The 24359-nt window shown below is 45.6% G+C and overlaps 1 protein-coding gene across 2 annotated transcripts in view; it reads left to right on the top strand.

Annotated features, from left to right (window-relative positions):
• AGBL1 (AGBL carboxypeptidase 1) overlaps nucleotides 1-24359 on the top strand; it is a 4192795-nt gene that overhangs the window by 1600225 nt on the left and 2568211 nt on the right. The gene's annotated exons all lie outside the window — the stretch shown is intronic.

Here is a 24359-nt window from a genome sequence, read left to right on the forward strand (position 1 = left end):
AAATCAAAGCTGCCCAATCCGCATATTTTTCGAACAGAATCATCCTAGCCAAATCAAAACCGAAAGAAATCTTTCAGATTGTAAAAAAACTTACCAAACCCCCACCCAGTCTGCACGAAACCAAATCCATAGCCCACTGCAATAATGTAGCAGAGTTTTTTCATCAAAAAGTAAACAAAATCTACTTATCTTTCCCCCCTCTACCACCACCCCCCCTGACCAAACCAATACAGCCTTGGCAAACCTCTCTGTTCAACCACTACCCACTTTGGATCACTTTCTCCTTCTTGACCCGGCATCCCTAGAAACCACAGCCCGGAAAGTGAAATCGGGGTCCCCTGATGACCCAGCTCCGCCAGATGTCCTAATGTCAGCATCCCAGATCATACTGCCAACTATCATGGACGTCCTAAACGCATCCATCACCTCCGGCATTGTCCCCCCTGGGTGGAAACGGGCCATGGTCCGAGCACTATTAAAAAAGCCCAATCTGGACCCCTCCGACTTTGGCAACTATCGGCCCATCTCCCTACTCCTCTGGGTGAGTAAAGTCCTGGAAAGATTTATCAACTTCCATTTGATAAATTTCCTAGAAAGTAATCAACTATTAGACCCCACCCAGACAGGGTTCAGACCCAAACACGGAACCGAATCCGCCCTTCTCATGGTCACCGAGGAATGCAGAAAAATCCTGGATCAGGGAGGATCAGTGGCAGTGATCCTCCTTGATCTCAGTGCGGCATTCGACACGCTCAGTCACGACATCTTGCTGAACCACCTGTTTAGTGTCGGAATCAAGGACAAGGCCTGGCTCTGGTTCCAATCCTTTCTGATGGACCGCTCCTTTCGAGTTTTCGATGGGGAGTCAGTGTCCACCAGCAGACCATTAAAGTGCGGGGTTCCACAGGGTTCCTCTTTAAGCCCGGCACTTTTCAACGTCTATATGAGGCCATTGGCTGAGGTCGTCCGTCCTTTTGGGGTTAAGATTATTTCTTACGCAGATGACACTCAGCTGGTGGTCTCATTGGCGCAGGAAGCTGGCACGCCAATATCAGGCGGACTCAGGGAGTGCCTAGTGGAGGTAAAACGATGGATGTCTTCATCATCTCTTAAACTAAATGGAGACAAAACGGAGCTGATGCTCCTGGGACCCTCCGACCCCAGTTTCTTCAATTCACTATGGCCCCCCTGTCTAGGCACCCCTCCAGCACCTAAGGACAACATCAAGAGCCTCGGGTGCGGCTAGACAGCTCCCTCTCATTTAACACCCAGGCCACAAAACTCTCGGCCACCTGTTTTGGCCTCCTTAGAATGCTAAAAAACATTCTGCCAATTCTTCCTTTTGAGGCCAAACAGGTGGTTGTTCAGGCCCTCATACAGTCTCGCCTTGACTTCAATAACGTTCTTTATCTCGGCGCTCCTGATTACATCCTACGCAGACTGCAGACAGTGCAGAACTGTGCGGCTCGCACACTGCTCCAGCTTCCCCGCAGGCAATCAGTAAGATCTGGACTGATCAGCCTGCACTGGCTGCCAGTGCGTCAGCGAATCCTTTTTAAGGCCATGTGCATCGCCCATCAGGCCTTCTGGGACTCGGGTCCTATGATCACCCGCGACTTAGTCACTCATTATCATCCCAGCAGAAACCTCCGATCAAGCCAGGCCTTTATGGCCTTGACCCCAAGAATAAAAAAATCCAGGTCTGGCGGCAGGACGTTCACCTACAATGCCTCCAGGACCTGGAACACCCTCCCCATTCATCTCAGAGCTGACCCCAACCTTTCCTCCTTCCGCAAGCAGTTAAAAACATTCCTATTTCACTCCCCTCAGTAAATTTCCCTGCTGTTTTAACCATCCTTTCAGGCTACCTCTGCCGGTTCCTCGGCGCTTGGACGCCCCCGGGCAACAATTCGCGCTCTACAAATCCACCAAATACAATACAATACAATACACTCCCCACATCTGCAAAGCAAAATTGGAGGTCGCTCATTCTTCTACATCACACCCAAGATATTGAAAAACCTCCCTCAACACATCAGAGCCTGCAAGAAGCTGAAGACCTAGCTCTTTGTATAAGCACCTTGGGCACCACACACGTACACACCTATCAAAACGCCTCTATACTCTCTCCGGGGATTGGTGCGCCTTACAAATCAACATAATAGAACACATAAGCGTAGGGAAAACTGATACCTAATATATAGTAACACACCAAATGATTGCCATTGTCCCCTTCATTGACAGTCAATTAGGAATAAATCGACTATCACATGGACTTTTCGGGCGAGGGTGTTAACTCAAATAGTTCTGTACCTCTTTCATAAAGTGTAGTATCATTTTTCGGTTTACTTACTAATTAAAGAATGAATAATTATATTTTATTTTAAATGTGCTGCAGTGCTCACAGTATCACAAGACCACACTGCTTAATGCTTTGCTAATACAGTATATGTTTGAAGATACCGGAGACAGCTAAAAACATCAGTGTACATCATATTCATGAGTTACCGATGAAAATTTAGCTTTAAGTGGCAGAGCAAAGTACATTGACGTCTGACATTGGAAAGGTCATGTCTGATGAGCAAAAAAGTAATTATGCAACTTCCGGCAGTCGTTTCTTATTCTGTTTTTAAAATTACAATAGCTTTTTATAGTGACAGAGTAAAGGCAACGAAACCAAATGTAGACCTAAAGGTTATTTTCGCTGCTCTTTTGTGATTTTGAAGACATAATCTGTATTTTATAAGAGTAAATTTGATGTAGAACTTAAATACCTTAAAATTATGCATGATCCAAATGCAGTCGGCATCGGTTGAGACCTGGAGCCCCATGCCTCAAAAAGCATGCGTCACGCATTATTCATACATCAGCGATCTCATAATTTGCACATCACGCTCCACTGCTTGAACAGGGCCTTTACTTAGAAAGCGGCACAATGTCCTATTTTCCCAATCCCTGCTTTGAATGAGATGCAAGTTCAGCTTGACACTGCATCAGACATTGTTCCAGCAGAAAGAAGGTTTTCAGAGGTATCCGCTCTAGACACCCTGTTGCTCACCCCGAGCTAGGAAAGGTGATAAAACTGGATGCAATTCCATTGTGAAAACGCTATTTCATTAATCTTCGATTATCCACTTGGTAGGATTTCCTTTCTAACTCCTTTCTAACGGCCCCGAGCAAAAGCCAGCTGTGGATTTTATGTGAAATGTCTTCATTCACAGCTGGCTGAAGTTTTCTTTTCCCCCAGTACATAATTTCGAAATGCTCTGATGGATTGTGAGTGTGCCGGACTGCTTTTGCCATAAATCTTCGAATAGTGATTTCTGGACCTGTTGGGGGGCAGGCGCATTACCACAGCTGAAAACAGATGCCATTTTTCAACAGCAGATTAGCCGAAAACGAAGAAAGTCTCTGATCCTGCAGTGCAATGGTTTCGCATTTCAGCACCAAGATGTTGCAGTGCATTATGCGGCAGTGGTGCGTATTTGTCATTGTTATTGTGTTTTTCTGAGTATAATTACCTCATGCCCACGTTGAGCAGTGTCCTCGTGCCAGTGCAATCCAATGAGTCGAGCAGTCATTCGCCTCGCGGTTGCTTTCAATGATGCACAGCTTCTGTCTGCGCCAGACGTGCAGCTCTGTTCCTGATCTTTTAACTGAGAGGATGTGAACAGAAACGGAAGGCGCAGTGGAGTTGACTGTGTGTCCATCCCGAGGGAATATTTATTGGCGCTTTTTGCCACTGGAAATAGGTTCTGCTACACAAGGCAATGTATTATTCACTCACAGCAAAGACAGATTGTGTAAACTAATGCAAATCCATTTTGCGTTGGTTTAAGAGGGTTTTCTATTTAATTTGTTAAGGAAACGTGAATATACACTGTAGGCTTTTCATTAATTTAGCGGTGGAACAGTTGAGGGTAATATTAATAAATAAGAACTAGTTGTTTTCTTTTTATTGTTGTAGTTGTTTTATTTGTTGTGGACGAATATCGCTTGAGGAACCAGCAGAGAACTATACGGGTTTACAAAACGATAACTAATAAAGGAGTTATGTAATTGAGCAAAACTAGAGTACACCTGGTTATGGGAACTTTGGCAAACACAGCAGGTGTGTATTTTCAGGCACATCACCACATGGTGGCTCTGCTAAGTGAGCAGATGGTTCCAAAAGAGCAGAGTATTTCTGTTAGAAATGGGGGTCTATAGTTTGCAGTGGTTTGCACCCTGTCCAAGTAGGTACCCTTCCTTCTATTCAGGATAAGGGAGTTATAAACCCAGATAACCCCTGCTCACCCCCAGGGTAGTTTGGCACGAACAGTCAGCCTTATCTCAGAGGCAATGTGTAAAGTATTTGTACATAACACACACTGTAACGTAGTGAAAACAATATAAATGGACACCACACCAGTTTATACAAATAAAGTATCTTTATCTAAACTAAACAAGACCAAAATGACAATAATCCAACATACACAACTCAAAACATGACTTTATAAAATGTTTCAAGCAATTCTGTCCATAGAACTCCATGGATGTGGTGATTTTACAAAAAGCACCTCAGATGCGTCAAAATCCACAAGGCAAAACAGTCGAGGAGAAAGGAAGTGTTGGAAAACACAGCAATGAGTCCTTGGGGAGGTGATGTGTCTGTTCTGGTGCACGCAGGAGAAGTGTTGCATCAAATTTGGACTGTAGGGGGGAGCAATGCGTCAAAATCCAAGACGGTTCTGGTCTGTGGGTGATGCATCAGGAAACTTGATGGACAGGTGCAATGCATGGAAATCCGGAGGCACTTGAGGTCAATATGGTGGCAACAAACAGGCGCTGTGTCGAAATCTTCAGTTGAGGTCCCATGATGCGTTGACCCTTGTCAGTCGCACAGCAGAGCCTGTGTTGGAATCTGTGTGATAGTCTCAGACTTTGCTAAGAACAAAGAAAATCCATGCATCAACTCTCAGTGGCTGTTTTTCTGACACAGCACCACCGTGTGGTTGAAAAACTATTGCATCGCTGTGGTGCTGCTGTAAGAATCAACTTTTCTGACGCCTCACTTCCCCAGCGCTTGTTTTCATCTTTGATTGTGATACATACCAGGTACTTTGTGTTAAAAGTGGTGCATCCCTATTTTCCTATGGGCCGAACTATTCTGAACCTTTGAACTGTGATATCTTTCGTTGCGTATAGTGAATTTTGATCATTTTGATCTTGTTTAATTCAGATAAATGTTGGTTATTTTTAGAAACTGGTGTGGTGTCCTTTGTAGTGATTTCACTGTGTTACTGTGTGTGTACAAACACATGCTTTACATATTACCTCTGAGATAAGCCTGACTGATTGTGCCACACTTCAAAGGAAGTGAGCCAGGGTAATTTTACCTGAGTGACTCCCTTATCCTGACTAGAGTGAGGGTCCCTACTTGGACACGGTGCCCACCACTGCCCATTAGAAACCCCATTTCTAACAGAAGTGTCACCCCTGTCAATTTTTGACTGGGTCAGAACTGGAAACAGAGGTGTTGTCTGTATCAATGTTTGATAGAATGTTGCTGTAAATTGGGTTACTAGTTGAGGGAGAGAACCCCAAATCAAGCAGCAACCATATTCTCAGTCACAAGTAAAACCAAAACGAACCTGTTCTTAAGCCATGGGTAACTTGGCACAGAGCAATCAGACTTAACTTAGAGGCAATGTGTAAAGTATGTATGCAGCACTTCAAACGAAAATAAAGTGAAAAAACAACACAAGAAAAATCCAACACCAATTTAGAAAATAGGGTAAAATGTAGTAACATATTTGAGACCAAAACAACAGAAATCCAATCATTAGAACTGGACACATGGAAGTTTAAAAATTGTAAGTGAAAATAGTTCTTAGTAGCAAACAGCACCAACTGGGGTTATTTGGTTGTGCTGGACCAGGACAAAGTCCCAAGCTCAGACCTTCCCTGATGGTGCATAGGTTAGACACATGTGCAGAGTTAGGCCCACTAAACATAGTACCTTAAATCATTGTTTGCCAAGAGTTGCAAGATCCCATGTCGAGGTTGTGTCATGCAGCGCTGTTCCCAGGAGCCATGAGGCTGTGATGCTGAGTCCTGCGTCATTAAGGACACCGTTGATGAAGGGCTTGTGATGCAAAGTCCTCCATCGAAGAGTCCTTTAACACACCAGCGATGCCGAAGAAGCTGCGGGGAAACTTCAGGCTCTGGCAATTTCCGATGCAACTGTGAAGAGATGCGTCCGTTCTGCTCACAGAACCACAACTGGGCTGTCAGAGTGCCTTCAGGCCCACTTCCAAGGGTCCAGGACTAGGGTAGTACCACTTGGGGATATTACTCACAGCAGACAGAGTCCAGGTGCTCATTTCAAGGTGGCTAGAGCCTCTTCTGTCACCTTGTTCTGATCAGGAGAACAGCCAAATAGCCCTTGGAGTCCCTCTGGTGGTCCTTAAGATGCAAGTCCAGTCCTTAACTCAGGCAGCATAGCAGCAGGCAACAGAGTAGCAGTCCTTCCTGCAGAGCACCACAATAGTCTTTCTGAGTCAGGTTCAAAGGTGTACTGAGGAGTTGAGTCTGAGGGTCCATGCAGGAATAAATGGATGATGCACATTTGTAGAGAGCACGGCTACTCCGCAAGAATGTCCCGGCGCTAATAGTCTCCGTCTAGCAGACCACACAACCACCCCTAACCCTGGAATAACCAAGTTTTAAGAAGTTTCATAAAGGCAGCCAGGTCAGTAGTAGATCTGAGAGTAACCATGAGTCGGTTCCAAGCTTAGGCTCCCAGGATCCTGAAGGAACGTACTCCCTTCCGGGCTCAGCTTATTCTGGGGGCGCAGGCCAGGCCCATGGAGGATGACCTCAGAGTTATGGCAGGCATGTAGAGGCTAACTCTTTTCCTGAGATATTCAGCGCCCCTTCCATGAAGGGCTATGGATAACAGTACCAGGTCCTCAAATGTGATCCTTTTTCTCATAGTCTTTTTCTCATGGGGAGCCAGTGTAATGCCGTCAGGTGTGGGGACATATGAGTTCTGGGCTTGAGCATAAGAACAAGTCTGGCAGCAGCATTTTGAACCACCTGCAAGCGCTGGAGGAGATATTCTGGGAGGCTTAGGTACAAGATATTGGCATAGTCCAGTCTGGAATTAACCTGTGTTGGACCACGATTTTCCTGGTGGGCAATGAGAGAAGTGGAAGAAATGTTGTCAGCATACGTAGAAAGCCAAAGCAGATGACAACTACAGACTGGACTTGGGATTTTACAGAGAGAGCACTGTCAATATAGATGCCCAGATTTTTTACTGTGGTTTGCGCTAAGAGAGGAGGAGACATCTCCTCAGGCCACCTACGTCTCCACTGTTCTGCGACCGGGGTGCCAAAATAGATGATATCCAATTTCTCTGAATTACATTTCAATTGGTTCCCCCGAAGTCAATTGAACACCATAGTGAGGCAAGATTTGATCTTATCACCATCAAAGTCAGCTCCCTTATCACAGGTGAAAATCCACTTTGTATCATCAGCATAGGACATTATTTTTGCCCACAAGCTTCCGCAAGTGGATCAAGGGGCGATATATATAGATTAAAAAGAGTGGGGCTCAGTACAGATCCCTATGGGACCCCCGCTTTCAAACTAGGAATGGAGGAAACAAGAGGAGTCCAAATTTCCTGACTTCTGTCCTCAAGGAAAGAAGTCAGCCATTCCAGTGCAGATCCACTTATTCTAAAGTCTCTCAACCTATCCAGGAGCATGTCATGGGGGACCGTGTTGAAGGTCGCTGACAGGTCCAATAAAATTAGAATGGCCCTGCATCCCTGATCAAGCTTCTCTTTGGTGTTTTCCGCCAACTCCAACAGAGCAGTTTCAGTGCTCTAATTTGCCCTGGAAGCAGATTGACCAGTGTGCAGAAGATAATTATTCTCTGCATAGTCAAAAATGACTCTATTCACATATTTCTCCAACACCTTAGAGAAAGACGGTGTAAGAGATATGAACATGTAATTAGCAGGCACATTCGAGTCAGCTGACGGTTTCTTTAGGAGTGGAAGACATTTCGTGTGCTTCTAAATGGAAGGCATATGGCCCACCGAGAGAGAGGAATTCAGAACCTTATTGACCACTGGGTTTATGTGAAATCCAAAGAGGCCAGCAATTTCGCAAGACACGAGTCAGCAGGTGAGCCAGACTTAATACCCTTCAAAATATCCAGAGATATCTCTGGCTGCAGCAAAGGTATCTGTAATTGAGCAGGGGTTTCCCCAGTGGGACGCTCCCTAGCAGGAGCTCACAAGTGTGCTCGGTCATCAGGAGGCCTCCCTGAAAAAGACTTCTGAACACTCATGATCTTCTCATGGAAGAACTTTGCCAAATGGTAGGTCCATTCAGCCGAATGTGGGAGCTCCCTGATGGCAACCTTAGCAGCTGCGAAAGATTTCACAATATTAAAAATCTCCTTTCCTTTATTGTTGGAAGTCTTGATTTTATTCTCCAGATAGCTCTTCTTGACACCATTGACAGTGGTATAGTAAGATTCGAATGCTGCCTTATACGCTAATCTATAGTCAAGATTATAGTTTTTCTGAGACTTCTTTTCCAAGCATTTACACATGTTTTTGCTAGTTCTCAGAAGATCATTGAACCGGGGGGCTGAGAGCCTGGCCATCTTGGATGTGTGTATCTGCAAAGGGGATAATTCATGGACGTTCTGCTTTAACCAGGATCCAAGTTGCAGTGCATCCCTATAAGGGTTACCTTATAACGGAGGGGCAGAGGATTTAAGAGCATCCTCTAAAGCTGATGGAGAAATTCTGTGCAGGGTTTCTATTTTTATTTTCTACCCTACTCGGGGTAGGAGGTATTTATAACAGGTGCCCACTTTGAAGAAGGAGAAGATTCCGGAGGCTTCCACCACCCAGAGGTATTTGGAATTTCCTACCTTCCTCCCCTGGCCGCAGCGTTTCTTGGGTCACAATAGAAGAGTGTCAAACCCTTTCTGAGTGTGCTCAATCAGAGCCTTTGTGATGTTCAAGTGTGGTCTGTGACAGCTTCTCCCCTCATCAAGACAGAGATAGCCCAACCTGCCAGCACCCATGCTCCTTTGTCTCACTGCCAGGACACAGGCTGCACTCACTAAATGGTTAGGAGAAGAAAATGGCAACTTTATGAAAGTGGCATTTTTAGATTTGTGACTTAAAGAGAGATAGTTCTTGCAATAGTGAAAAACTAATTTAAGAGTTTTACACTACCAGGAGATGTAAAACCTTAAGGTATATGTCCAACTTTTTAAATACACTGATCATGCCCTATTGGGCTGCTTAGGGCCTACACTAGGGGTGACCTATATGTATTAAAAAGGAAGGATTAGGCCAGGCAAAAGGTTTATTTTGCCAGATCGAAACTGCAGTTTAAACAACACACACAGGCTGCAATGGCAGGCCTCAGACATGTGTAAAGGCCTACTTCAGTAGGTGGCAAAACCAGTGCTGAAGGCCCACGAGTACCATTATAATTATCGGCCCTGGGTAAATATAGTACCACTTTACTTGGGACTTACAAGAAAATTAAATGCCCCAAGTAAGTGTAAGCCAATTTCACCATGTTTAAAGGCGAGAGAATATTCACTTTGACATGGGTTAGCAGTGGTAAAGTGTACAAAATCCTAAAGGCCACCAAAACGGGTTCAGAAGACAGGAGGGCGAAGGCAAAAAGTTAGGGGATGACCCTGCAGAAAGTGCCAAGTCCCACAAGCGGGAACAAGTACTATAGGTTAGAAGAACATATCTAGCACGTGGGATTTGAATTTGTGGAGAAGCAGAATATAAGGTTGGATTTGCTGTTAGGAAAAAAACATCTTCCATGTCATTGCATCAATCTTCAAAACATGGTGGCGAGCTGTTTGCGGCTCACCGACGAGTTGCACAGCCTGATACACCACTGGTATTTGAATTAATACTCTTCAACCATAGTAATTCCATGTTCAATCCTTTTTATTTCAAAATGCTTAACCTTGCTTGTCCGTCACATCAAAGGTGCGAGATTCAATTGACTTATGCGTTTTACTAGCTCCAGAATTGCCCATCCGGACCTATTCGTATGCATTTAACAAACCTCGAATCCTCAACATCATCTCAATGACAACTCACCCAATGCATTTTGGTCTGTAGCGACCTTCGTCAGGGGTATCTATAATACGAAAAAATGTATGTCAGCCACACCTATTTGAATAATTACCTAACAAATCTCTTGGTTCTAATTATGAAAAAACAAACCCATGAAACATGTGCCCAAGACTCACGTACCACGGTTTCTGATAATCATAATACAATGCGATTTATCTGCACCCATTATATAAAAACAACTTACATAACAAAGCAACTGAACCTGTGTTATTCATGTTAGCAACTTGCATTAATCACTCCAGTACGGAGAGACATCAATCTACCCATGTAGGAGAAACATGATTTTAGGTGATGTGATATTAGGTATTATTTTCCATGCACCAAGAATTGGTTACCTGTGGCAGATTTGGTACAAAATAAAACTTGTTGAATATTGGTTCATAATAGTGTACAACCACGATATCTCATGACAATCATATAGCTATATATTATTGTAAATCGATACATCATTATATTTCATACCATTACACCTCAAATATAGGAATAGTTGGTGAATACAATAATTATGAGGCTTACGTAGATGACATCAGGTTAAAAATAACGATGATATACTTACCATGGCAATATAATCATATGTGATGTACTGGATGCCATATAGTTGTAGGTCAAGACCTCAATATACTATCATACACTTTTTGATAATCCGTTGTTTGACAGAGTTAAATGATGTTTTTTGTGGTTGCAAATGATGACGTGACACACTTATGTAAGTTTAGAAGCATAAATATTTTGATTTAGAATGGGTGGGACAGTGTAGCTGTACAAATAACAAAATAACCAATTTATTTTCCTCTGAAAACAAATGAAATCTTTATCACAAAAATGTATAAAATCATATCGATTATGGAAACCCGGTGACCACATTATTTATGCAAATCCATTCCGCCATTGACAATGGAATATTTAGTCACCAAATTTGTTTGCGGAGCATGCTATCATTGTTTGATTATTACATATATTTGAGGAGTCAAGACATTCTCCAATGTCTAGCCAAGGAGAATTATTTAGCTTAATTGGCAAAAATATGCAACAAAGTTGATTCCTGTTTAGATTTTTCTGTATGTAGCTATTGTATTGACCTTACACAAGATATGGCCCGACTTCGAAATATGAAGAAATAAGTTATAAACCAGCTTCTATTAGTATATAGAATTATAGATGGGTAACAATGAACTAAGGGGATATTTTTACCCCAGGGGTTCTGAGTGACATCAAATACACAACAAGAGTGAAGCATGAGTTCTCTTTGATGTCATTCAGATTACCGAGATGAAAAAACTCCTCGTAATTCACTTTTACCCATCTATATCTTTATGTTATGTATGGCCTCAAAAATCATCTGCTCCTGCTTTCAACTGCTAGGCTGTGGCAAAAGAGAAATGGGGATGTCATACATAACATGGCCTCTGTTACGTATCCCTGTTCCAAAGGTTAAAACAAAAAAAAAAAGAAAACTTACATGCCATCCTTGTCCAGCCCAGTGGGTTGACATTCAGAAACTGAAATAAACTATAGAGGTTCCCTATGAGAGCCACACATAACAATGCTTGTTTATAGTGTTCTAGCAAAAACCCTGATCACTGAGAAAAATTGTTCAGTTTTTTACCATACTTATGCAAAATATGAAACTATACAAATCATTGAATGGTAGCGAAATGCCTGGTGATGTTGTATTGAACTGAGAAGAGATCTAGAGGCTTTCAATTCGATTAACTTTACAATCTAATGTTCTTGAAATAATTTGCTGAATATGCATGGATGAAAATCTGTTTGTGTGTTGACTTTCATATGGTGTGGAATTAGTTGTATTTTTCTGAATATTTCTTACGTTTCTTTAAGTAAAACAAAAAAATACATGAATTCTAAGTGCCACATAAGTGTTGAAATCAGTATATTTTAAATAGATATCGCCTAATAATTTCATGCCAAATGAAATCAATGGTAACAGGAAGTGAAGGGTGGCTGTTGGAATGTGTAGTATGTAGAAAGAAAATGGATAACATGTAAGATAACTGGTAGAGAAAAGGAGGAATGAAACAAGGAATTCCCAACAGCGACTGGTGGAAAACGTACTAAACTAAAAGTTCGTATAAATCCTGGAAAAATATCTCAACCTTTAGCAACAAAAACATTCTCTGACGTGTAACTTGTGAGTTACTGTAGTAAATGAATTGTCGCCTTTTAACCCCTCAGTATAGTTTGCTGTAGGACTACTCAATTTTGTACTTTTTCTGTAAGTGTGTCGCACTAACTATGTCTAACTCATTGTAGAAGACTGAGAGTGCTAACCGCCATGGTACATCTTTGAAGATAAGTTCCACTGCTGTCCCTGTAGTGTAAGAGGCTTTCAGCTGGTTGCTCAGGAATAGGTGAGAACAAGCTGTGGTCTGAGCATGTGAGACTACTGTCTGGCCTAGCATCAAATCTACTCACATGCGGTAGACGGGACCTTTCATGGATTGGATCTCACATTATGCAAGCCTTATAATGTGAGTGGGCATTCATAGTGTACATTGTTAGTGATTACTAAAAAGTCAAAGTGCTTCACTGAATTATACATTATGGCCAAATCTGAGCCAAAGTACAGGTTGACTTTACTTAGGCCTAGAGAATCAAGGGCTAAGTGTATGACCAAGTAAATTGCGCCTCGTTTGCAAGTCGCAATTTGCGAGGCGCAATTTACTATGTACAACAGTGTTTTTCTCACTGTTAGCGATTCCCAATGGGGTCGCAAATTGAGAGGCTCATGAATATTAATGAGCCTCTCTCAATTTGCGACCCAATTGGGAATGGCAGGCCCTCCCAGACCACCATGTCTGGGACTGCCCTAAAAAATATTTTCCCCTGCATTTGCAAAGGTGAAGGGGTCCCCTGGGGACCCCTTCCATTTCGTGACCCCATTACCACCCTCTTGAAGAGGGTGGTAATTTGCGAGAGTTTTGCGACCGCAATAGCAGTCACAAAACATTTTTACGTAGGGTTGCGCTCACTAATAGGAAGGGAACTCCCCTTCCTAATAGCGAGTCGCAAAACCCTATTTTGCGAGTTTCAATAAATAGCGACTCGCAAAATAGGGTTTGTACATACCCCATGCCATTTTTGCATGCGCACACGGGTTAGCAAACCCGTTTGCGCATTCAAAAATGGTCGTACATCGAGCCCCAAGGGAGGCACGAATCCTAGTTAAAATGTACCCAGAGGGAAGATCCAAGGTAATTTTTGTGATATCTGTACTGCTTATGGCACGTGGAGATGTAGCATCATTCTATGACTCAGGCCCTAATGGATTTCTTGCTTTTGTCCCCCCCCCCCCCCCCCCCCCCGCCACTAGGCCAAGTTAATTACTTTGCTGACCAGCAGGAGGACGAAAGGCATCCTCACACAATAGGTCAATTTTCTTATGTTTACACCTGTTCCTGGGAACGGAAAGGGTGGGGATGAAATATTTGTGTGATAATTACATTTGAAATGAAATGAACATAAAATGTGTAAGTGCGGCTAATACTCTAGCCGCTGGTCTCAGAGAGAAAGAACTGCATAATGCTGAAGACAGAGAAGATTTATTGATTAAACAGCCACGTTTTCAGTGCATTCCTGAAATCTAACAGATCCGTTCTGCCTTTGAATTCCCTGAAGAGATAATTCCATAGCTTGGTTGTACCCTCAACAAAGCCTGTGCCGGCCCAGCTGGCTTCCCTGTATTTAGGCACTATTAGATTATATTCTAATGCCGAACGAAGTGGTCTTGAAATATTGTAAAATTGAAAACTATTCTTAAAAAATGCAGTACCAGTGCCATGGAGAGATTTAAAAACAATGCACAAAGCTTTAAAATCAATACACTTCTGACTGGAAGCCAGTGTAAGTGGCTAAGTGCGGAAGAGGCAGATTTTACTTTTTGGAATTCCTAGTAAAAAACACAATGCTGTATTCTGGACAATCTGGATCTTGGCCGTGCATTCTTTCCTGATGCTGACAAATAGGGCATTACAATAGTCTACCTTTCGAAGTACCAGGGCCGAGGTTACAGGTTTTAGAAGATCGCGGGGGATGAAAGGAAAGAGATTCCTAAGAAATTTTAGTGTGAAGAAAGAAGCCAAGGTGACGGTATTGACATGTTCTCTGAAGAATAGTTGGCTATCAAAAACTACCTCAAGATTGTTGTCAACCAGTGTATGTAAAGAGCACAGTTAATGATGTTCACCAAGTTAGGGACCAGAAGGTGGTATTTTGCCCTAAGTGCCCACAGTCTTTCTAGAATTAAGATTCAGACAGTTTAAGACATCCAGGTTCTTACTTGCAGCAGACAGTCATGAAAGTGCGTGGCAGTTTTCGGAGGGATTGCTGGCCACTGATGTTAAAATGTGGGTGTCATCGGTATAGGGCTATACTGTGAACCCAAAGGATTTAATCAGTTAGGCAGTGGGGCAACATAAATGTTAAAAAGAGTAGAGCTCAATGAAGAGCCCTGTGGAACTCTGTGGTAGTGAGAAAATAGGAGAATGGAAATCTTCCAGGGCCACTAATTTTTCTTGGTCAACAAGAACGGATTTTTGCAAACATAATGCCCTAGTGTCCTCCAAAAAGATTTAACTGCCACCAAGTAGCTAGTCCATGTCCCAAAAAAGTTTCAGGCTCCAGTAATCAGTCACAAAGGAAATATGCCCCCTTATAATGTCAACTTCCAATAATTAATAATGTAGGGAAAACATGCCAGCGTAAACATATCAATTAAGAGAACAAGGCCCCATCAGGTGTCACAGGTGCCACCGTTACCACCGATCCCCTTTGTGAAGGTACGGGTCTTTTGTATTATCAGGAGGGTGCCCCAGCTGTGGTGGTCCCAAAAGAAACAGCAGTCCCCCTTAGGCCCGCAACCCGCTTGTTGGCAATATAGTGTGCTGTGGCTCAGACCTCAGGACTGAGCATTACCTTATTGCTTCTCTGTCCCTTGCGCACCTTCACACTTCTTTGCTGTGTGACGAGGCCCCAGCTGGGACATAGTCCACCACCACCTGCGGGTGACACTCTGGTCCCCAGCGCCACCTCCTCCTACACCTGCCCGTGCCTCGGACAGCACTACAACAGCATCGAGAGCTTGATGTAACCCAGGGACGACAAGGGAAGACCAGGCTCGATGCTCCTTCGATCTCCGGGCTGGGCGGGGAAATCTTCGCTGACGCTGCACGGGGGAGTGGGGCACCTCCTTCCTGAATGGATCGCTTCCCCACTATCTGACGGCTGTAGTTGACATCCGGCTGAGTGGGGCTAAGTCGTCAATGGCTTCTCCTCGCAGAACGATTGCAGTTGCTGGGCAGCACCTAGCAGCCAGCTATGTGGCAGCGCTGCCCTTTCTTTAAATGATGAACCTTGGCCCCGGACTTGGGCCAGGGCAGTGATCGGAAAGAGATTTCTTGTCGACTTTCCTTTCCAGAGGCGGTGCGTCACGGCTTCCAAAGATGCACAGGGGAAGCAAGGCCTGGGGCTGATGGCAGATAGACAGGCCCTCAGCGTCTTTCTCCCTTAATGCTGTAGACTCCTCAGCGATCGCAGCTCATAAAGGCTGTATAAGGGCACACACACACAGCGCAGCTTGGAAGGGAAAAGTCCTGGAAACGTTAATATGCCTGAGTTTCTTGCAACAGGAGGTCAGCTCACACAGGCCTTTGGAGACTCCTCTCAAGCAGGGTGTGGACAAAGCATACAGCTCCAGTCCCTTTCCTTTCCTTGGCAGAATCAGCTACTGCAGGACAACCCTAGTCAGCACACAGCTGAGGGGCAGTGCTTCGCCTCCAGTCTTTTCAGCTCTTCTCTTTGGCAGAGGTCCCTCTTGATTCTTGAAGTAGTCTAATTTACTTGGGGTTTAGGGCACATACTTATACCCGAAAATGTCTTTGATGTCTTTGAAGTAAGGGTCTGTGAACCCGGTCCAAACCAGTTCTGCATTCAATAGGGGTTGCATGTCCACACAAGGTGGAGACAGCATTGTGCAAGGGAGCCAGGCTCCATTCAGGTGTAAGGTAAATCCCGTTCCACCACTCTACATGCAGCCAGGGTCTATTCAGCTCAGGGCTGTGTCATCCAGGAAGGGCCAGGAACAACTCAACCTCCCCCAGGGATCTTTCTAGAGGGAAATGCACATCCTCTGTCTTTCCACACCGAAACCAGACAGTCATTCCACAAACAGGCAGAGGCACAGAGGAAAGTTGGGGAAGAAAATAGCCACTTTCTAAAAGAGCTATTTTCAAACACACAAATTAAAAGTCATCCTTACTAAAATATGTGTTATTAACTTCTGAGTTCAGGGACACCAAATTCCACTTTTCTATTTTGTTACTTTAGGAAGATATGTCTGTAAAATGTTACAAAGCATTCCACATTCTGTCCTTTGGGCAGGATAGCCTTTCTACAGTGAAAAACGAAATTGGATGTATTTCAAGACATGTTAAACACACCAGTACATGCCCTACCTTTTCACTTAAACTGCACCCTCCCCAGGGGGGTACCCTAGGCCTACCATAGGGGTGTCTGACGTGTACTAAAAGGGAATGGTAGGGCCTGGCAAGTGGGTGCATCAGCAAGGTTGACATGGCAGTTAACACGTTGTGCACAGGCACTGTGGTGGCAGGCCTGAGACATCTTTTTAAGGCTACTCAGGTGGATGGCACACTCATTGCTGCAGGCCCACTAGTAGCTTTTGATTCACCAGCCCTCGCACACTCAGTGCACTTTACTAGGGACTTATTGGTAAACCAAACATGCCAATCAGGGAGAACCAATCACCATACTAATTAAATACAGGGGGCACCTGCACATTGACACTGATCAGCTGTGGCAAAGTGCCCAAAGCATCTAAGCCAGCAAAAACGAAATCCAGCACAGCATCAAAAATACAGGAGGTAGAGGCAAAAAAGTCAGGGGAAACCACGCCAAGGATGCCAGGTATAACACAGTTCATTTCAGTAAGGCTGTGATCTCTGCGCTCATGGCTCTTTCAATGATATTGCCCGGGAAAAGAAGTCTAGAAATTGGTTGGTAGTTTCTCGGATCAGTGTTACAGAGGTTTTTTTTTTTCCAAAGTGATTCCAGTTCCCATTTAGTGGGAAATATGTCCATACTGAACATTTGATTAAAGATGACCGTAAGGTGTCCTGCAATTTAGTCTGGGGCAAAAAGTCCCACTTTGGGGGGACAAGGATCAAGCGGCGAGCACACTGCATCTCTCCTGGAAAAGCTATACTTTACAGAAACAAAGGGGACATTCCAGACCTCTGGAGCAAAATGTAGATGGAGCTACAGTTTCAAGTTTTGTAAGTAAGAAGCCAATTAGGTGTTGCAGTTAGTGATGAGGTTTAGGCCGTCAGAGAAGGTATTTCAACTTACCACTACAAGTTTTTATGTTGGATTGGGGCAGGATGCTCTGCAGGAGGATTGGAACAGAGGTAGAGTGATGATAGTTCACTCCCTTCCAGAACATTCCACCCCACTTAAAAACTCTTACACGAGGGAGAGACCTGTTGAGAACTGTGATACATTAGATCACTAGTTGAGGTGGATGGCAGTCCACCACAAGTAATAATATGTCAGATACACTTACCCTGAGATATCCTGAACCCAGCAGGACTGATATTCGGTACTTTTCCTACCACACCCATCACTGCGATGCGGACCACATTTCTTCTGGTCTTTGTCAAAATGAAGGGAATGTAACAAAATAATAAAGAAACTATATCTGGTCCATTGGCTCACTGGACACTCTTGTCTGTGGTTGCCAAATAGGCGTCTCCCTTGATGTAATACCAGGTGGGCAATGAGGATATGGTGCACACTATGATATAAACATAAATAGAATTACCCATAGATCATCAGGCCTAATGCAAACACTCTCCTCGGCATCCCGCCACACTCACTTTATTATCTGTGTTACCTTTTCATGCAACCAGATCAACAGGTAGCTTGGGATCTTGACTCAAGAGGACAGCAGACTGTTGCCTTCAATTAGATAACTTAATAATCACTAGAAAGAATGGAGCATTTCTCTAATCGGAATGTGCTGAAAGGCACCTTACACATGTGCCCCACAATAATGAACTGTCCAGACCTGAACCAGGTAATCCTTTGGGTTACTTTACTTTCCAACTATACCTAGCAGCTATCCCTAAACATTGCAGCAAGCTGGGCATGAAATGATGAGGGCAGTGTCATACGTCCTAGCAGTTGTAATCCTGTATGTACTGAATTGTTACTGTTGCAGAGAGCTGCTGTAGCGAGATTCTATTGTAAGGCGAGTGCCTGCCCAATGCTGTAAACACGATCTCTGTGCATCAAGTCTAGGGTACAACCCAAAGCCCACTTGGGGGTGCAAAACTGGCAGTGCGACTTACTGTACAGTTTCAGACACACCGACATCCACTGCAGGTCCGTGACACAGGATGACATACTGATGTCCACTGCGGACTCGTGACACAGGATGATGATGACCTCGGTCACAGTCCCGCTCTCTCCCGACAGCATCTGTTATCCGCTGCTGCCCCTGGTTCCCTGCCTCATGGGTTCGAGGCTGCTGTGAGCTACTGCCAAATTCTTGCTCAGACTTGTACTGTATTTTTTTTCTGACTATTATTGTGTGTCATGCTCTTGCTTATTTCTGCCATTTTTGCTTCACCCCATTGTCTCCCTCTGGTCTCTGGCCCCCTCGCCGTCCACACCCCTCGCTTCCCACCTCTGTTCTCCCGGCCCCTCCCCTCTCCTCACGCCCGTTCTCCCGCCCGTTTTCCCGCCTCCCAGCTGAACGTCCCTTCCCTCCCCTACAAATTCAGACTACTGCGCGGTCGCGCCAAAGGCAAGCCCTTGAGCACGCGTCCGCGCCCTGACCGTGCTCAGCACCAGAACCCTTGGACCCCGCAAACGCCACGACCATGACGACCGCCTCTGCTGCAACTCGAGCACCCTCCACGCACTCAACACCAGATTATCACGCACCTGCTGCCTGGCCCCCCTGAAGCGCACCCATGGACCCTTCTCCTGCCGGAACTGCAGCTTCACCAGCACCAGCACCCGGCCTGCCAAAGTGCCAACCAACAAACCCAATTACCTCAGATGCATCCTCCTCAACACCAGCTCTGCCCGCAAACACGCCATTGAACTCTGGGACCTTCTCAACTCTACCTCCCCAGACATCGCCTTCCTGACGGAGAACTGGCTGAACCCCACCTCAGCTTTGGACATCGCCATAGCCATCCCAGAAGGCTTCAAGATCACCTGCATGGACCGCACCAATGCCTTAGGAATCACCATTGTCCACAGGAACACCCTCAGAGTCTCCACCCCCCAGACCCCTACCACAGTTCATCGCCTCCATTGCTGACTTCGTCAGCACTCACGCCCTTGCCTCCATGGACTCCCACCTCGAGAACAACAACACCAACCTCACCACCCTGATCGACATCCTCGCCAACCTCAGACTCAGGCAGCTCGTGACAACACCCACCCACACCGCCCCACGTCTCCTTCAACCACACCACCGAACCCCAATGGACCGACCACCACTGCATCCACTTCATCTTCAGGAAGCCCACCATGCACCACCGCACCCAACAGATGCCTCAGCGCTTCTGGAGCAAAGTCACCACAGACCAACTAACCACCACCCTCGCCCAAAACCTACCCACCGACCCCACCGACCCGAACATCGCCGCTCGCAACCTTAAGAAAATGAATCGGCGACTGCGCCAACACCCTCCCCCCACTCAAGACACCCTCCAACTGCCAAACCAGCAAGAAAGCCACCTGGTTCACCAAAGACCTCCAAGTGAACATGCTGAAAACTGGAGAAGAACTGGCTCCGCGAAGGAACACCGGACAGCCATGCAGCCCACAAGAATGCCACCCGCAGACACCGTCAACTCATCAGAGCCGCCAAGAGGGCTTCATTCAAAGACCGCTTAAATAACAACGCACACAACAAAGAGCTCTTCAACATCATGAAGAAACTCTCCAACCCCAGCTCCAACACCAATGACATCCCGCCCTCGCAAGACCAGGATCTTCAAGTAGATCCCCACCGAAACGAGAAAAACAGTCACCCAGGCCCTCGTCACCAGCAGGCTATGGAAACCCCCCACTATGCAGGAACATTGGTCAAACTCCTGAGATGACTGCAACACATCCAGAATGCCTCAGCACGTCTGATCCTCCTCATCCCCCGCCACTGCCACATCACACCCCCCTGAGAGACCTGCACTGGCTCCCCATCAACAAGAGGGTAACCTTCAAGCTCCTCATCCATGCACACAAAGCTCTCCACAACACCGGCCCAGCATACCTCAACAGACAACTCAGCTTCTACAACCCCACCCACCAGCTCCGCTCCGCCAGCCTCGCCCTCGTCACAGTCCCCTGCATCCAAAGAACAATCGCCGGCGGCAGATTATTCTCCCACCTCTCCGCCAAGACCTGGAGCACCCTCCCCACCAACCTACAGCAGACCCAAGACCTACTGGCCTTCAGAAGACTCCTCAAGACCTGGCTCTTCGATCAGTAGCAGCACCCCCTCTCCCCCAGCGCCTTGAGACCCTCACAGGTATGTAGTGCGCTTTACAAGTGCCTTGATTGATTGATGTCTACTGCAAATTCGTGACAAAGAAAGATGTGCTGATGTGTTCTGCAGGCTAATGACTCAGGATCAGCTGGATGCCGTTATCATGAAGTCCAACTCTGCCGGAGCTGCTCTGAAGATGCGGTTAAGGCCGCAATGATAACTGATTGCTTAGCCACAGGGTGCCAGTGATGACTACCTTCATAGTCTCGGCCCAATTATGATGGCCGCTGAGTTGTTGACTCATTTCCTAGTTGAATAATCACAGGGCTCATAGCATGACTGTTTTGATTACTCATTTGCTGATTGTATAATCATCAGGCCCAGACATAATGTAATGGTGTTAAAAGAACACAACAACTACACGTAAACCATATGGGGTGAGAGGACACACACTCATTTGCACACATGGAAAGTACACAGATATGCCACACAGATGCATATGGGTTATAAATGTGGGTTTATGCAGAGCTCATCCTCCAAGATCACACAGTGCCAGTCCAGAGAAGCACAGCGCAACAAGCGTCATATATGGTGGTGTATGTCCCCACAACAAAATGTCACAATCCTTGTTAGGTCCAGTTAATGTAATTTAAACCTGAGATCCACTCCTGGTAGCTATGGCGTAGACAGGGTTAACTTAAAAACATGTGTAAAGCATTTAGAAGCATCAAAACACTTAAAAAGTCAACAAACACAATAAAAAGTCCCACTTCAACTGTGGGGTACTGATTGTGCTAGACTGGGACCAATCAAAATAGGCTTTTGTTAAGCGCGATTACTCACGCGTAAGGGTCTCAAGGCGCTGGGGGCGGGGAGGTGCAGGTACCAAGCCATCAAGGAGAGGGTCTGCAGAAGAGCCAGGTTTTGAGGTTTCTTGCGAAGATGGGGAGCGATGTTGTCTGTTTATGGTGGAGCGGAAGGGCGTTCCAGGCTCTTGCCGCGAGGGGGGAGAAGGAGCGGCCTCCTGATCTGGTCTTTCTGGTGCGGGGGACCACAGCGTAGGAGAGCTGGACTGATCGTAGTGTCCTTTGGGGTGCATAGAATTTGAGTCAGCTGTTCAGGTATGCTGGCCCGATGTCATGGAGGGCCTTTTGTGCATGGGTGAGCATCTTTAAGGTGACTCTAGCCTCGATAGGGAGCCAGTGGAGTGTGCGCTGGTGCTGGGAGGTGTGGCAGTGTCTTGGCAGGTCAAGGACCAGTCTTGCAGCGGCGTTCTGGATGTTCTGTAGCTTGCGGGTGAGGTTGTTTATTCCAGCATAGAGTGCGTTGCCGTAGTCGAGACTGCTGGTGACCAGGGCGTGAGTGACGGTTTTTCTGTGTTCAAGAGGATCCATTTGAAGACTTGACGTAGGTGGCAGAGGGTGTGGAAGCAGGAGGACGAGACAGAGTTGATCTGGTGGGACATTTTGAGCTCGTAGCCCAGGTTGATCCCAGATTGCGTGCGTTGTCCGTGCGGGTGGGTGGGCTTCGGAGGACGGGGGGCCACCAGGTGTTGTTAAAGGCATCAGGGTTTGGGCCCATAATGAGAACTTCTGTTTTGTTGGTGTTTAGTTGTAGGCGACGACTTCCATGCCTTCTCGAAAGTTGTGTCTGGCAGTGTTGGGTTTGTTGTATAGGAAGAGGATGAGTTGGGTGTCATCTGTGTATGACACAATGTTGAGTCCGTAGGTTCTGGTGATGGGGGCAAGCAGAGTCATGTAGACGTTGAAGAGCATAGGGTGAAGGGAGGAACCGTGGGGGACTCCACACATGGTTGGTGTAGGGTCTGATGTAGGGTCTGAGAGGAAAGGGGGGAGTCTGACCCGCTGTGTTCTGCTGGAGATGAAGGAGCGGATCCAGTCGAGGGTCTTGTCCTGCATCCCTGTGTCGTGGAATCTGCGTATTAAGGGGCGGTGAGAGACTGTGTCGACCACTGCTGAGAGGTCGAGGAGGATAAGGGCAACTGTTTCTCCTATGTCCAGTATGGTGCGGATGTCGTCTGTTGTGGCGAGGAGGGCAGTTTCCGTACCGTGGTTTTTTCTGAAGCCGGATTGGGAGGAGTCGAGGATGTTGTGCTCTTCGATGAATGTAGCGAGTTGGCTGTTGATGGCTTTCTCAATGACTTTCGCTGGGAACAGGAGCTGGGAGATGGGTCTGTAGTTTTTGAGGTCGGTGGGGTCCGCTTTGGGTTTCTTCAGGAGGAGGTTCACCTCGGCGTGTTTCTAGTCATCGGGGAACGAGGTCTTACAAGAGTAAGACTGCTATGGAACACGGGATGTATGTCGTTTCTACGCATGCTTTTTCAACGAATGCCTTTACCACGCAACTTTTACAACGCAAGTCATTACAACGACTTGCGTTGGGGGGCGCTGGAAAGCAGGTAGAAACCTCAATGATGGGTGACAAAGGACTTTGATGGAGGCAGAAAAAGTCCAGCGTTCACTCCTAAGAAGTCGTTGACATAGATCTGATGCTGCTCCGTGTGTGGTGACTCGAAGATTTCTACCTTCAGACTTATAGTCTTTTCTGGGCTTCCACAGCAGGAGAAGGCTGCGGGCTGTAAACAAAGAGGGTTCTAAGTTGTCAAATTCCGGTCAGTGTCAGGAGGGTTAAATCAATTTTACTGCTAAGAAGAAGAATGTAGCAGAAACTGTATTGAAGTCAAGTCCATGGCAATGCCCTCAGAGTGGATCGGCTTCGAAGATTAGTCCTGGTCTTCTGTTGGTAATCAGGACTCCAACAGAAGCCACTAGTAGGGTCTAGGACAGGTCCAGTTGAAACTGGTCAGCTGGACTCTTTCAGGAAAGTGGGTTTCTTGCAGCTTTTGTATCCCTTTAACCTAATAGTAGGTCCATCAACTGACTCTTGGAGTCCATTTTTTGATCTTAGGTACAAGTGGTCCCAGCAGGTGCAGTCATCTGAGTGATCCTCACTGGTCTAAAAAGCAGGTTCAGCCCTTCTTATTTCTTCCAGAGGCTATTCAAATTATACATGGGATTATTTTAAGCTCTCTTTTTGGGTTGTAATTAATGTGAACTGATAATTTGGATTTGTATTTTTTTTGTTGTTTTATTTTTGTTTACATTGTGTACATATCCACTGATTTATGTCTGTGGGAGGGAAGAATGCTTGTGTATGTATTTTGTATGTGATTTTCTGTGTGTGACAATAACAACATTTTGTATGATGTTGGTATAGACAATTACAAAATAAATGGTGACCGCTCTAATTGAGTAAAACAGCCATGAATTAGTCACATTTGAAAAGGAGTAGTCAGTATTGAGATTGTTTATTTGGTTGTACTTTTATAAATGTGGCATTTTCTTGTCCTATTTGGTGCCTGCAACCTGTTGCTTGGTCTCATGATTGGGTGTAGCTGCGAGTTGAACTTTGTTTATTCCTTCCATACAGCCACACAATAAAGGGATTAGGTGTATCTGAATGGGTCATCTACTGGCAGTATGAGAATGCAGAGCTGGACACAGCACCACTTGCAACTAAATAGGCTGTTCTCAGCCTTCACACAATGGAGCTGTCAGCCCTGCATTGTTGATGCAGTCAGCTTGGAGCCAAGGCAGGCGAAGCAGGAAACTTCTA

Source organism: Lissotriton helveticus, chromosome 3_1 (genome assembly GCF_964261635.1).
Source record: "Lissotriton helveticus chromosome 3_1, aLisHel1.1, whole genome shotgun sequence".
Lineage (NCBI taxonomy): Eukaryota > Metazoa > Chordata > Amphibia > Caudata > Salamandridae > Lissotriton > Lissotriton helveticus.